This window comes from Triturus cristatus, chromosome 12, assembly GCF_964204655.1.
Source record: "Triturus cristatus chromosome 12, aTriCri1.1, whole genome shotgun sequence".
In the NCBI taxonomy this organism is placed as follows: Eukaryota; Metazoa; Chordata; class Amphibia; order Caudata; family Salamandridae; genus Triturus; species Triturus cristatus.
The window spans coordinates 708020947-708032797 of record NC_140595.1 but is presented as its reverse complement, the minus strand read 5'-3'; the positions used below and the strand labels follow the sequence as shown (position 1 = coordinate 708032797).

The following is an 11851-nucleotide window of genomic DNA, read 5'->3' as shown; positions in this document are numbered from 1 at the left end:
CGAAGAGGAGGAGGTCAGTGCACAGGGTATCGAAGGGAAGACCGGAGGTGCCACAGAAGCAGAAAGGGTTTGGCCCCCAAGACAGAACCGGGTAAACCTGAGGTTGGTACCGGACACAGATCTTGCACCAGTTTCGGAGGAGCCGGAAGAAGAATCAGGCGACGAGGAGTATCCTCAAGGTGTGAGAAGGTCGAAGAGAACTAGAGTGCCAAGTCGGAAGTACGCTTCACCAGAGTGGGCATATCAAGTGACTGATGCCAGGGTTATCGAGCACGGGGAGATTGAGGTCGATGACATTGGTCAACAGTGTCCCGCTCCAGAGGGTGGAAGTGTTGCTGAAAGTTCCGGGATTGGAGATCGAAGGAATTCTGACTATCCACATTCCGAGTCCACCCTTTCTGAGCGTCATTCGAGGTATGATCTTGGACAATTTGGAGTTCCCGACGTTCACTACTGTACCAGATCCACAAGAACTGATCATCCTTAAGCTCGAAATATTGCAGGGAATCCTGGAACTGTTGGGACCAGCGGCTATGTTGGACTGATTTGAGAGGGTTGCAAGCAGAGAAGAAGATAACCTAGACCCGAGCGGAAGAAGAACACATTTAGGGATTTTTCCGTTATAGAACGAAGAAAAGTTAGGAAGGTTTGCCTAAGTTCACGAAAGAGACATTAATGAGAAAGAGACTTACCATTTCAGAAACTGTATTGGACATTGAGTATATTCCGAAGATGGCAGATCCTGCAAACACACATCGTAGGGCTAAATTGATAATAGGTACACTGATAGGGGTTGTGATAGTCACTATATTTGCAGTAGTGATCAGTTCATATATGGTGGCTCACAGGCAAGAGGGGATGGTTCAGGGAGCACCCACACCTATTACCCCAGGACAGAGAGATGTCAGTATCCGGGAACAGGGAACATCAAGGTTAAGTGAGGATCGCAGACTCCACATGGATTTGTCGAAGGGTGATTTTAAGCTTAATGCGTATGCAAAGTTATTGTATGAATATGTCGATGCGATGGATGTGAAGGATTGTTATGTGTGTATGCAGTTGCCTGCTTCCGTGGATGAAGGTATCAAGTATCATCATCTCCCATTGACATATGGGATTTCTTGTAGTTTATTGCTCAGTTTATTTTACGACAGGAGACAGTTCGAGTATTTCTTTTCGAATTTTGATACGGTACTTCCTGAAGTTCCAGCAATCAAGCATTTGAATAAATACGATTATTATAAGAAAGAGGACAGACTCCTGAAGTATTTTAGACCGACTGTGAAGTTGGATACTGCGCATGCTCACAGGCATAACCTGACATGTGCGTTGTCTGAGACGGAGAAGAAATTCATAGATCAAGTAGAAGACAGATATAGAAAGTTGACCCAGACACGAGACACCGGAGATAGTCCAGTAGATTGGACAGAGGAGGAGAGGGCTCACAGGTCCAAGGGAAGTTATGGACCAATAGCGTTAGATGAGGTGCAGAGAGGGAATTTGTGTATTGGGCGGCCTCAATCGGCCACGGAGAAGGTTGCAGTAGGACATAGTACCTGTTCTCAGACCTTCACCCTGGAAGCTTCTGTTAAGGGTTTTATGCAAGGTCCAGTAGAAGTGATTCCGACAGTGTATTATGTATGTGGGAAGAATGCTTATGTCAGGCTACCCGCAAATTGGTATGGCATATGCTATTTGGCTATCATATTCCCGAAGATTTATCACACAGAGGACTTGGAATTGTTAGAGACGAAGCAACATTCTAGAAGACGTAGGGCTGCAAACGCCGGTGCAGTGATTGGGTATATACAGAGCAATGATACCTAGTATGGGTGTGGTGTTGAATGACGTGAAGATCAGGAGGTTGGCGACTGTAGTTGATGAGTTGTCTATGAACACGGCGAGGTCCTTGTTGTTGGTGGCTGGAGAGATGTTGTCGATACGAAATATGGTTATGCAGAATCGCCTTGCGTTAGACGTGTTATTAGCCAAGGAAGGCGGAGTCTGCAAATTATTGAAGGTTCAAGAATGCTGCACATGTATTCCAGACAACACGAAGGGGATAGGGAAGTACATAGATAACATCACAACTATTCACAAGGAGATTATGGACTTGACGGAGGAGAATGTGTGGGAAAAGATTGGACAAGGATTTGGAAGAGTGGGAACGTGGTTTGCGAATTTGGGAAGAGGATTTCTTGGATCAGTGTTGAAGCCAATTATCATTGCTGTAGTTTGTGTGATTTGTTTGTGGGGATGCGTGAAAGCGTGGAAGTGGTATCAAGGAGGCAAGGTTGAAAGAGCTCTTAGGGCAAACGAGAAAAGGATGGCGAAGTTTCAGGAGCAGCAATATGAAAGTCTTAAGAGAATGGAGGGAGTTCGACATGGCGGAGCCATGACTAGTACGGTTTAAATCAGTTCCAAACAAGAAGATTGTAATGGTGTGATGACAGATGTCATCAAAGGGGGGAACTGATGTAGCGCTTAAAAGTTGAAAATCGTAGGGGTGCGTTATATTCACTGTTAGTCGGCACCCGCATATAATCAAATGTGTACTCAGGTATTTTGTGTGCAATGTGTTAAGAATTGTATAATCTATATCGATTTCAATAGAAGTGTTAGCTATGTACAAGCATATTGTGAATGTATTAGAGAAATGCACAGAGTTCAGTCATTTGAACAATGTGATGTTAAATCGTGTAGATTAGAATTCGTGTCTGTAGACTGTTTAGTTTGACCACACATGAAAGAAAGACGTAAATGTCAATACTGTGATTTAGACATGCTTGTGTAACCGTAGTAGTGGCCAGAATTCGCATATATCGTTGAGGCGAAAGGCCTGGTATTTTCTTATGTTAGCCAAGGGCAATAGGCCAAAAGGATTTATTCCAGTAGAGGTTTTAGGCTGTAGTAAATTGCAAGTTAAAAGATGTGAAGTATGTCTGTCTTGCATGATCTCACCCCAGGTGCAAGGACAGTTGCTCGTTAGTAGAGAAGCTCTTTGTTCATGAATTGACTTATGTAGTAAAAGCCAGACATGGGAGTGCATTGGAATGTGCCAATCGTAACTCCTAGTGCGGATGGTGTCTGGGACTCAAGGCCAAGCGATGGACGATGGAACTGGACAGCGCTCTGTGGAAAATTACTGAAAGACGACTCCGCAGAAGAGGAGGTGCAAAGGGCGTGTTCTGAGATTTGGGGTTCTGTATTAGGGAAAGCGCCCCGAGGGTGGAGGCAGATCAGAGCAGCCCAGAGCAGAGAAAGGCTAGGCGAAGGGATAGAGGGGGCAACTTAGACCAAGCTCTCTAAGTGAAGACTTCTTAGGAAGTTTCACGCTGACACCTTTAGTAGGGATGTCATCTAGTACAGAGTAGGGACAGAGATGGTATGGTCCAGTGTCCCTAATATCGACATTGGCTTGGTAGTTTTCTACCTCATGCTTTTAGAGATTGTGCTTTTAGTTATTTTTAGCCGTATGCGGATTCTTCGTAGAGTAGCATTTGTATTAGTGCCTATGTACTTGTTGTGCCTCGTATTGAGGACTTTGTATCTTCAAATCTTTTTGCTGATAATAAAAGCCAGAGAGCCAAGAGATTAAGCCTCGCGTCCTTGATTATGACAATTTGTGGACAGTCATTTTGATAATGGTGTTTATTCCCTCCACGCTATTGGGCAAGTAAAAAGTTCCATCCGACCAGAGTGGGTTCTAGTAGATAATTGCGAGATACTAAAATGGGCCGGAGCAGTCCGGTCAAGTGTGACGTAGACTGCGAAAAAGAAGCATTTCTTCCATCATCACAAGATCAAACAGTGTCACGCAGATCAGCCGAGAGCCCACACAAAATATATATATATATATATTATTATTCCAGACCGTGGCAACTTTGGAGGTGATACATCCCGCTGGGAAGCTATATGTATCCCACAAACGGTTTGGGCAAATGGTCCAATATTTGCAGAACGCCATGGCCGACATGAGGACAAAAAAAAAAAAAAAAGAGATCCCACGAGCTCAGCGGGAAGACCTTTCAGCTCCGCCTCTCGGACCATCATCGGGAGGAGCTGTGTTTTGGGGATCACCTTTTTTTCCGAAATTAGTTAGAATGTCACGCATGAGTTCTAGCGAAGAGATGGTTCTGGGGTGATCTGTGTCAGTTGGCATTACTGAGCTGTACACTGAGAGCCCTGAAACAGCGGCAGACCATGCTGCCCCCCCAAACCCCTGTGCACAGGGGTACCTCGTTGAGTCGCTACTTGCGCTATGCAAATGTCCTGAACTTTACAGTCCCATAAAACTCTTCAGTTGTATGTAGGGTGTGGCTCCAGGAGCATCAGAAAGGTATCTATCAAACGTGCAGCAGGTGCAGTTGCACCGGGGTCGTTGGGTTTGAGAGGCCCACCACACCCCAACTACTGTTGTCGTTTACTACTTGGATGGAGGCATGGGTGCATTCCCTTGATTGTGTGAGGGCACCAGGTACCCTCACTGTAGCAGTGGCCAAGGTCGCCTTTGCGAGGGATTGTGCTAAAGTGTAAATGAGGGGAGTTAGTGGTGCAAGGACCTGGATTTTCACAATTCATAAAAAGAATTATTAAGAATAATTTAGATGGTTGCGATTGATGGTGACCAAAAGCGAAACACGAATTTCACCCATAACAAGGCAGATTGAATTTGCCACTATGCACATTTTTATTCAACTATTGTTTTATTTTTTTACTTGTTTTGTGGGGTTTGCGCCATGAATCACCAACCATCAACAACAATTGGAAACATTTAATAAAAATGGAGAAAACAAAATAGAATGGCACATTTTTCTCAAAAAACAAAGACAAATCCCCCAGGCCTGGTAAAAATACAAATAAAGAAGGCAGATGATGCAAATAGAGCAAGGAGCACACTGTTCCATGTGTGGATCTCATAAATAACCACTGAGCAGAAATCACCTGAAAACACTTCGGAGAACAGATGAGGCAACGAGAGTCGAGAAATGAAAACCAGACCCAGCCCTTCAAAGAGAGGGAAGAGGCGGCAAGGGCCACTGTCAACTGGAAGAGTCAAGGTCTGGGTGGACACCCCAGGGGGCTATGGAGGGGATGGGGTGGGGTCTCTCTTCTCTAGTAGAGGCCGCCTGGGCTTGTCATACATACTCTGAGTGAACCTGGAGGCGGCCATGTTCTTTTGCAGAGTAGGGGCACCAGCCCTGGTGATGTCTGCAGAGGCCTCCTGGTGGTCTCAAGCTCCAGGGCAGTGTTTGTTTCTGTTCACCAGTCTTCAGATATCTGACCCTGGGTTCTGCACCTCTAGAAAGAGGTCAAGGGGCGCCAAGTCACGTGCGGCACCAAAACTCAGTCCTGGTTTTTATCCAGCAGCACTTTGAACGTTAAGACTTCTTGGCACATGGTTTTAATGGGAACAATGAAAGTAGAAGGCCCAGAATAAAACCTACGGTACTTTAAAAACCCTGAAGGGGGTAAAGGTGTGGCAGAAGGAGACGCCTTTGTGTCACTTCAATGCAACAGTCTGTCCATCTGTAGCAGAAATTCCATATGCATTCCCCTCACATTTTTCATATTTCCTGTTGCCATCCTCACATTCTAGGCTTCTTTCCTGTATGTGTGTAAATGTATGTCTGTATGTGCTGGAATTCATGAAGTATAAACACATCCAGGAATCAATGGAGAGCTAATGGCAATGGAGGGGGGACGTGAGGGGGCGTTTATTCCACATACAGGGTGATTCTCGTTACACTCCACCGCTCTCAGGTTTCCCAGTCCATGCACGAGGAGCTCACCCAGTCCAGGCTCTTCTGTGCTTCTGGGGTTTGTGTTCCGTTTGCCTCATTGTAACCCCAGGCCACGAGTCCCAGAATTCAAAGTACAAGCCTGGGCTGGGTGAGCGACTGACCCCTGGACCTGGGAAGCTCCAGAGCTCTCTCTATACGGTCATCGGGGCGGCTGTACATGTGATGGAAAGTACCAGCGCATCTCTGCAGGACAGCAACGCCCCTGAGGGTGAGGGTTGGAGCGAAGACTCGTCTTGCACCTTTCTACCGACCTCGCACTCGCCAGTCTTGTTGTCTGTTTCCCGCCCTCTCCCCACTGTACCAGGGTCCCTCCTCTGGGTGCGGCAGGCGCCGCTTGACCCGTCCCTTCGGTAAAGAAGAGGAGGCTTCGGGGCACATTTTGGGGCAAACTTTCCGCTTCCTCCCTCCCAGTCACGTCATTCTATATGAGGCTATCCTAAGGCCTATCTCCAGCCAGTCCTGGCCTCGGATGGGTAAGGACGCCCGATGCCCCGGAGAGACAGGCCGATGCTGTAAATTTAGCTGCGTGAGAGAGAGCAGCGGACAGAGCTCGTGAGCCGCCGCCAGAGCCCCTCCCGCGGGGCAGTGAAACCATGAAGCCTGTCCATGGAAACGAGGCAGACCCCGGGCCGTGGCAGGCGGTGCCAGCTGGTTCTAAAGGCGCTGCGATCTGAGGGCGAGTTCAGTGCAGCAGAAAGCGCTAAGTGAAATGTAGTGCTAGCTTGGCGCTTGTAAGGCAGAATCCAATGTTTTTTTTAAACATTGCCTTCCATAGCCCACTGCTCTAGACCAGGGCACAAGTCCTAAAAAAAGAAGTGGGGGGACGCTGTCACCGGAAGTGACGTCACAACAGGAATCCCATGAAAAGAAGTGGTGGGGACGCTGTCACCGGAAGTGACGTCACAACAGGAATCTCATGAGCATATCTTTGGTAATTTACGGGAAACTTCCCTCCCACCCGGGCTCTCTCTGCTCACACAATGCTGTCCAGCTTTTGGGCAGGGGGGACGGCGTCCACCCGGAAAAACCTGGTAAAATAAGTGGGGGGACGCCGTCCACCCGCGTGGTACCCCGACTCGAGCCCTGCTCTAGACTCAGCTGGAATTCTGCCTCAAAAACTGTGCCAAATAAGTCTCTGTGGCGCAATCGGTTAGCGCGTTCGGCTGTTAACCGAAAGGTTGGTGGTTCGAGCCCACCCAGGGACGAGTTATTTTATTCAAAGTTTTCATCCCATGCTCTCTGCTCATTTCTCTTCTTTTACACTTCCACTCCCTGCACCTGCTGTCCTTCACCTCAGCTCAAATGCCAAAAAGAAACATCCACTCCTCCAGCGGGGTCTAGTCGCTCAGTGGACTAATGCATCCACTGGAGGGGCCTGTGCCTGACCTCATCGTCACAGGTTCAAATGCCTTCGGATTCACTCACCCTATCATCCATCTGATGTCGATAAAATGAGTACCATTTAGTTGGGTAACAATAAACATCTGATATTCAGCGCCAAGATACCCCTTTAGGGGTGAACCTGCGCTTCACATATCACGTTATCTAGTGCGGGCCGACCCTGACCACACCAACGAACTTTTAAAGGACTAACAAACAGAAGTCCAAAGAGTGATTATTTAACGAGGGATCTAGTGGACTTTCACACTGGACTGTCTTTTGCCCTCTTTCAGAATAGGCTAAATCTGTAATAGACTGTAGGACATGACATCATTAGACTGCTCTATGGGAGTTTAGAGGAGACTATAGTTTCATAATAAATGCAACACATTCTGAAGGCTTGGCACGAAAGAAGATGATTCGTTCATTTGTATTGTATATGTACCTATAGGGCACTATTCAACAAGATTGTGCTTGCAGAGAATAATTCTAGCAAAAGGGGCACAAACCTGAAAGATTGAATAAAGTTACAAGGAAACTCTGAGAATGGACAGATTCTGTGTAGAACCATTACATTTCTGTGAGAAGTCATGACTGGCCTTCGTGCTAAAGGTGAGGTGGATTTAAGTCTAGCATGTGAAATCTAAATTAATGAATCATGAATTTAGTCTCCTCGTTTTATTTTTTTGTGATTGTTCTGATTCTAATGGTTTTGCTCATCTTTTTAAAGTACACTTAAATTCAAATTCATCTAAAAAACAACTGGGCTCGGGTACATGCAGTCATGGGGGGGGGGGGGAGACACCAACAAGACTGACCTTCTACCTTTGCTTCTCAGCCTCATCCAAGGCGCACTGCTGTACCAAGATGGAAACCACGGCTCTGAGCATCTCCGCGTCTCCCCTGGAAGAGAGCGCTCTACTCTGTAGCTCAGTCCACGAGTAATGAGGGAAGCCCTCCGGAGCCCCCAGGGTGCACCATCACTCTTCAGCGGACTGTCCACGGCTCTAGCTGGACTGGTCACAGCAGACGTGGGGTGAATCCCCGGTGGGTAGAGGGCCTGGAGGTGCTTCTTGCACTGAAAGGGCTGATGATGCGCAGTCCTCCCCAACAGCAAAAAAGAATTGAGAAATTGACTTTATATTTCCGTGCAGTCATGTACAGGATTTGAGCTGCAAACAAATAATAGTTCTTGATATGGTGGGAGAACATGAATTATTTTAATATTTCACGATTCTTTCCAGAACTGCCTGCAAGCACTTTTCTTTGTCTTTGCGGCCAGTGTGTTAGACACCAGCACAGCCCTGCAGGAGGAGAGCTCTAACACAAAGCCATGGATAATAATGCAATCCAAGTCACTCCACTCTCTTACATCATTCCCTCCTTGTCTTCTTGGTTCTGGGTCCTCCCAGTTCCTTCTCCTCTCCCCACGCGCTTTCAATCTGAGTGACAGTAAGAGCTGCTTTCCTCTCCCAGTGGCTGTTTGTAAGAGAAGGGTCCCGCACAATTTTAGTACTGTGGGGGGGGATGAATAATTTGCTATTAAAAACATACATAGTAATATTACATGTTATCTTTAGTTAAGAAAAACCACGTATTGCGTTGGCCGTGAATTGAACCGGGTCAACTGCTTGGAAGGCAGCTATGCTCATCACTATACCACCAACACTTGATGGAAAGGCTCTTCCCTGCATTCTTTATATCAAGGGGCATGAGACGTGCTACACTTTCGCAGGGTAATATTTCTTAAGCTAACGGCACCATTTCCGCAGAGACATTATGTGAGAAGTTGGCCTGGTATATGCTGTTCACTAGTTCTAGTGACCACCTTGTACCATGCCAAGCAACCCTTATGGTGTGGTTGTAAGTCAACCTTTTCGGACTAGCTGCCCTAGTGGTAGCGTAGGCTAAGCAGTCTTTGAGGCTAAACTCGTGATGCGTGTTAAGCAAGCTGTTTTACCAATAGCAACCCCCTTTTATACCAATGAAAGGACACCACACAGATATATATTCAAAATATATATGTATTTATTTCTCAAAGTAACCCCTAGTCTCTTTATGAGCACAGGAGCACAAATCGTCAAACAAGATTACAGTAGAATACACAGAAGTTGCACTTTATATGGATAGGCCCTGGTGGCCACTCAAACCATATACTAAAATAGTGGTATAAGTACCACGAACAGAAAAGGGAAAAGGCCTAGGGCCTCTAGAATCGCTGGGCCTACGAGGAGCTAACGTCAGTTAGTGACCAGGAGGTCCACGGGTGGCGTGTGCAGAGCAAATAGTCACACGCGTGCTCCCATAGGTTTCAATGGGTGCGTAAAAAGTACAAAGTTACTGCAAAAGGAATCTTCCGGATGACCTAGGAACTTAAGATTTGGAACACAGGCACTAGAGATGTATTACTACACATGGGCACCGGAGTACCAGCTTTACCTCACCCACAGGAAGCGGGTGCATAGGTGTAGGAGAGTAGGGTCTGCTATCCTATGGTCACCCCAAATTTTTGCTTTTTGCTTCACTGGTTTTTGACATATTGAGGCTGTGGGCCTGCCAATCAGACCCCCAGCCTGCTGTTCTCTCTACTAAATTAAAACTATGCACCCTAGGTGCATAACCAATTGGAAGTGGATCACCCTGTCAGCCCCTGTACCAGTGTACACTAGGTACCCAGGGCATTGGTGTACCCAAGGCCTGCCAGGGGCTGCAGCATGTATTGTGCCACCCCAGGCTTGGCCTAACAATCTGACACAACTGGCTGATCACTCAGCTGGGGTAAGTTGGTGTAATCACCTCTTACTTAGGTGTAGTATACCTATACCTAACCTTAAATGGGACACCTGGTAACCTATAAGTCACTCCTATGGCAGGCCTTAACAATCCTGAAGGCAGAGTGCTTGGTTCCATGTGAGATGGTGCTCTGGCATGAGCTGAGCCTGTCTGCAGTGGTCGGAACAACTTCCTTCTACTGTTTCCAGATATCGTCATACCATATACTCTTAAGTGCATTATGAACCTCGCGGTTAAATGCTATCTTTGGTTTGGCTTTATCAAAACATGTCGAGTAAGGTGTCATACGAATTGGAATACTAACCCCTCGCCAATTCTGGCGACGGGGTTAGCATTCCACCCTTCTAGAGGGACACGACATGTACAGTACCTGAAACCCGGGTAAAATCAGACATAGCCTCAGCTCCACAAAATGGATGCTGCCACCACAGACACAAGTCTGCCCTCCTGCTGCTGGGAGTCCTTCCAGCTTGGGAGGTGTGGACAAAGGGTTTCCTGCCAGGGGAGGTGCGTGCACCACCCCAGACAGGATTTTGTGTATTGGTCAGGTAGGGCTTGAAAGAAACCAGACATGCCTGTGGCTCACAAGGAGCCTCGGTGCATATGCCAGTTCAAACCGGTCCTGGGGCACACCAGTCCCGGGCCTGGGGCGAGCTGGACAAAGGATTGGGGGTGTAACCACCCCCCTTCCTGGTCCCACCCTTAGGGAGGGACCTAGCAGGTAGTCCGGCCCCTAGAATCCGCTTAAAGGTAGGAGCTGTGTCCTAAGACTTCAGACATCCTGGAATCAACTTGAAACTAAGAAGAAGACGGGAACTTCGACATTCTGCTGCACAGAAGACTGAAGAAAATCTCCCCTGTGGTCAGGGAGTGACCACCTTGCTAACGCAAGCACCATCCAGCGAATCACCGTCTGCTTTGCCGCCGCCTCCCGCCGGAGCCCGAGCCCAGAGACTGACAAGACCTGGACCTCCAGACCTCTCACCGCCCGATCCACAGTCCCTGCAAAGAGGAGACCCGTGGAGGCACCGAGACACGTGGAGCCAGCCATCTTGGAACGACTACGACAAGCTGACCAGTGCAACAACCGAGGCTCCCTCCAAGTTGTGCTTTGGGTCCTGAGAAGCCCAACCCTCGAGCAGCATCTGCACCAAAGGTGAGCCCTCCAGCATCTCCACGATCTGCGTGGGGCCCTTCTGCATTTTGCCACTCGACGCGCCTAACCGGTTGCTGGCCCGCTGGCTAGTGGCCATCTTGGCGACGAAATCTACGACAAACACCGCTGGTCTGGTTGCTCCAGACTGGCCCTTGCTCCCCTCCAAAGGAGCAATCCATCTGACCTTGCTGGTCAGAACCAACAGCTGATTTCCGAATCCTCCTGCAATTGCTTTTGCCAAGGCTTGTTTGCTTCGATCAAGTCGCCGACACCGCCGACAGCGAGAGCCTGCGTGGGACAGCTCGTGAGCCGACTCCTGGACGTCGTCGACCTTCAGGGACCACGTGGCTGCGGAGACAAGCTACCCCTCATCACCTGTTTGCACCCGACATCGCCTGGTACCCACCTGGTGCCACGCTGGTCACTGGCTAGTGACTGTGAACACTGTCCCCTCTGCTTACAGGTCTTCAACATCTCCGATCCACTCTTGGATCCACTGCATCTCTTCCCGACCGACCGCCTGCCGCATCTTTGTCCCAGGCTCAACGGAACAGATAGAAGAAACCCGACGCACTTTGAGGCCTATGCACCCGCTTCCTGTGGGTGAGGTAAAGCTGGTACTCCGGTGCCCATGTGTAGTAATACATCTCTAGTGCCTGTGTTCCAAATCTTAAGTTCCTAGGTCATCCGGAAGATTCCTTTTGCAGTAACTTTGTAC

The 11851-nt window shown here is 48.1% G+C and overlaps 1 non-coding gene across 1 annotated transcript; it reads left to right on the top strand.

Annotated features, from left to right (window-relative positions):
- The first annotated feature begins 6935 nt into the window (after nt 1-6935).
- Nucleotides 6936-7009, top strand: TRNAN-GUU (transfer RNA asparagine (anticodon GUU)). Its single transcript has one exon. It is a non-coding gene; the product is annotated as a tRNA-Asn (tRNA).
- Nucleotides 7010-11851: the final 4842 nt, after the last annotated feature.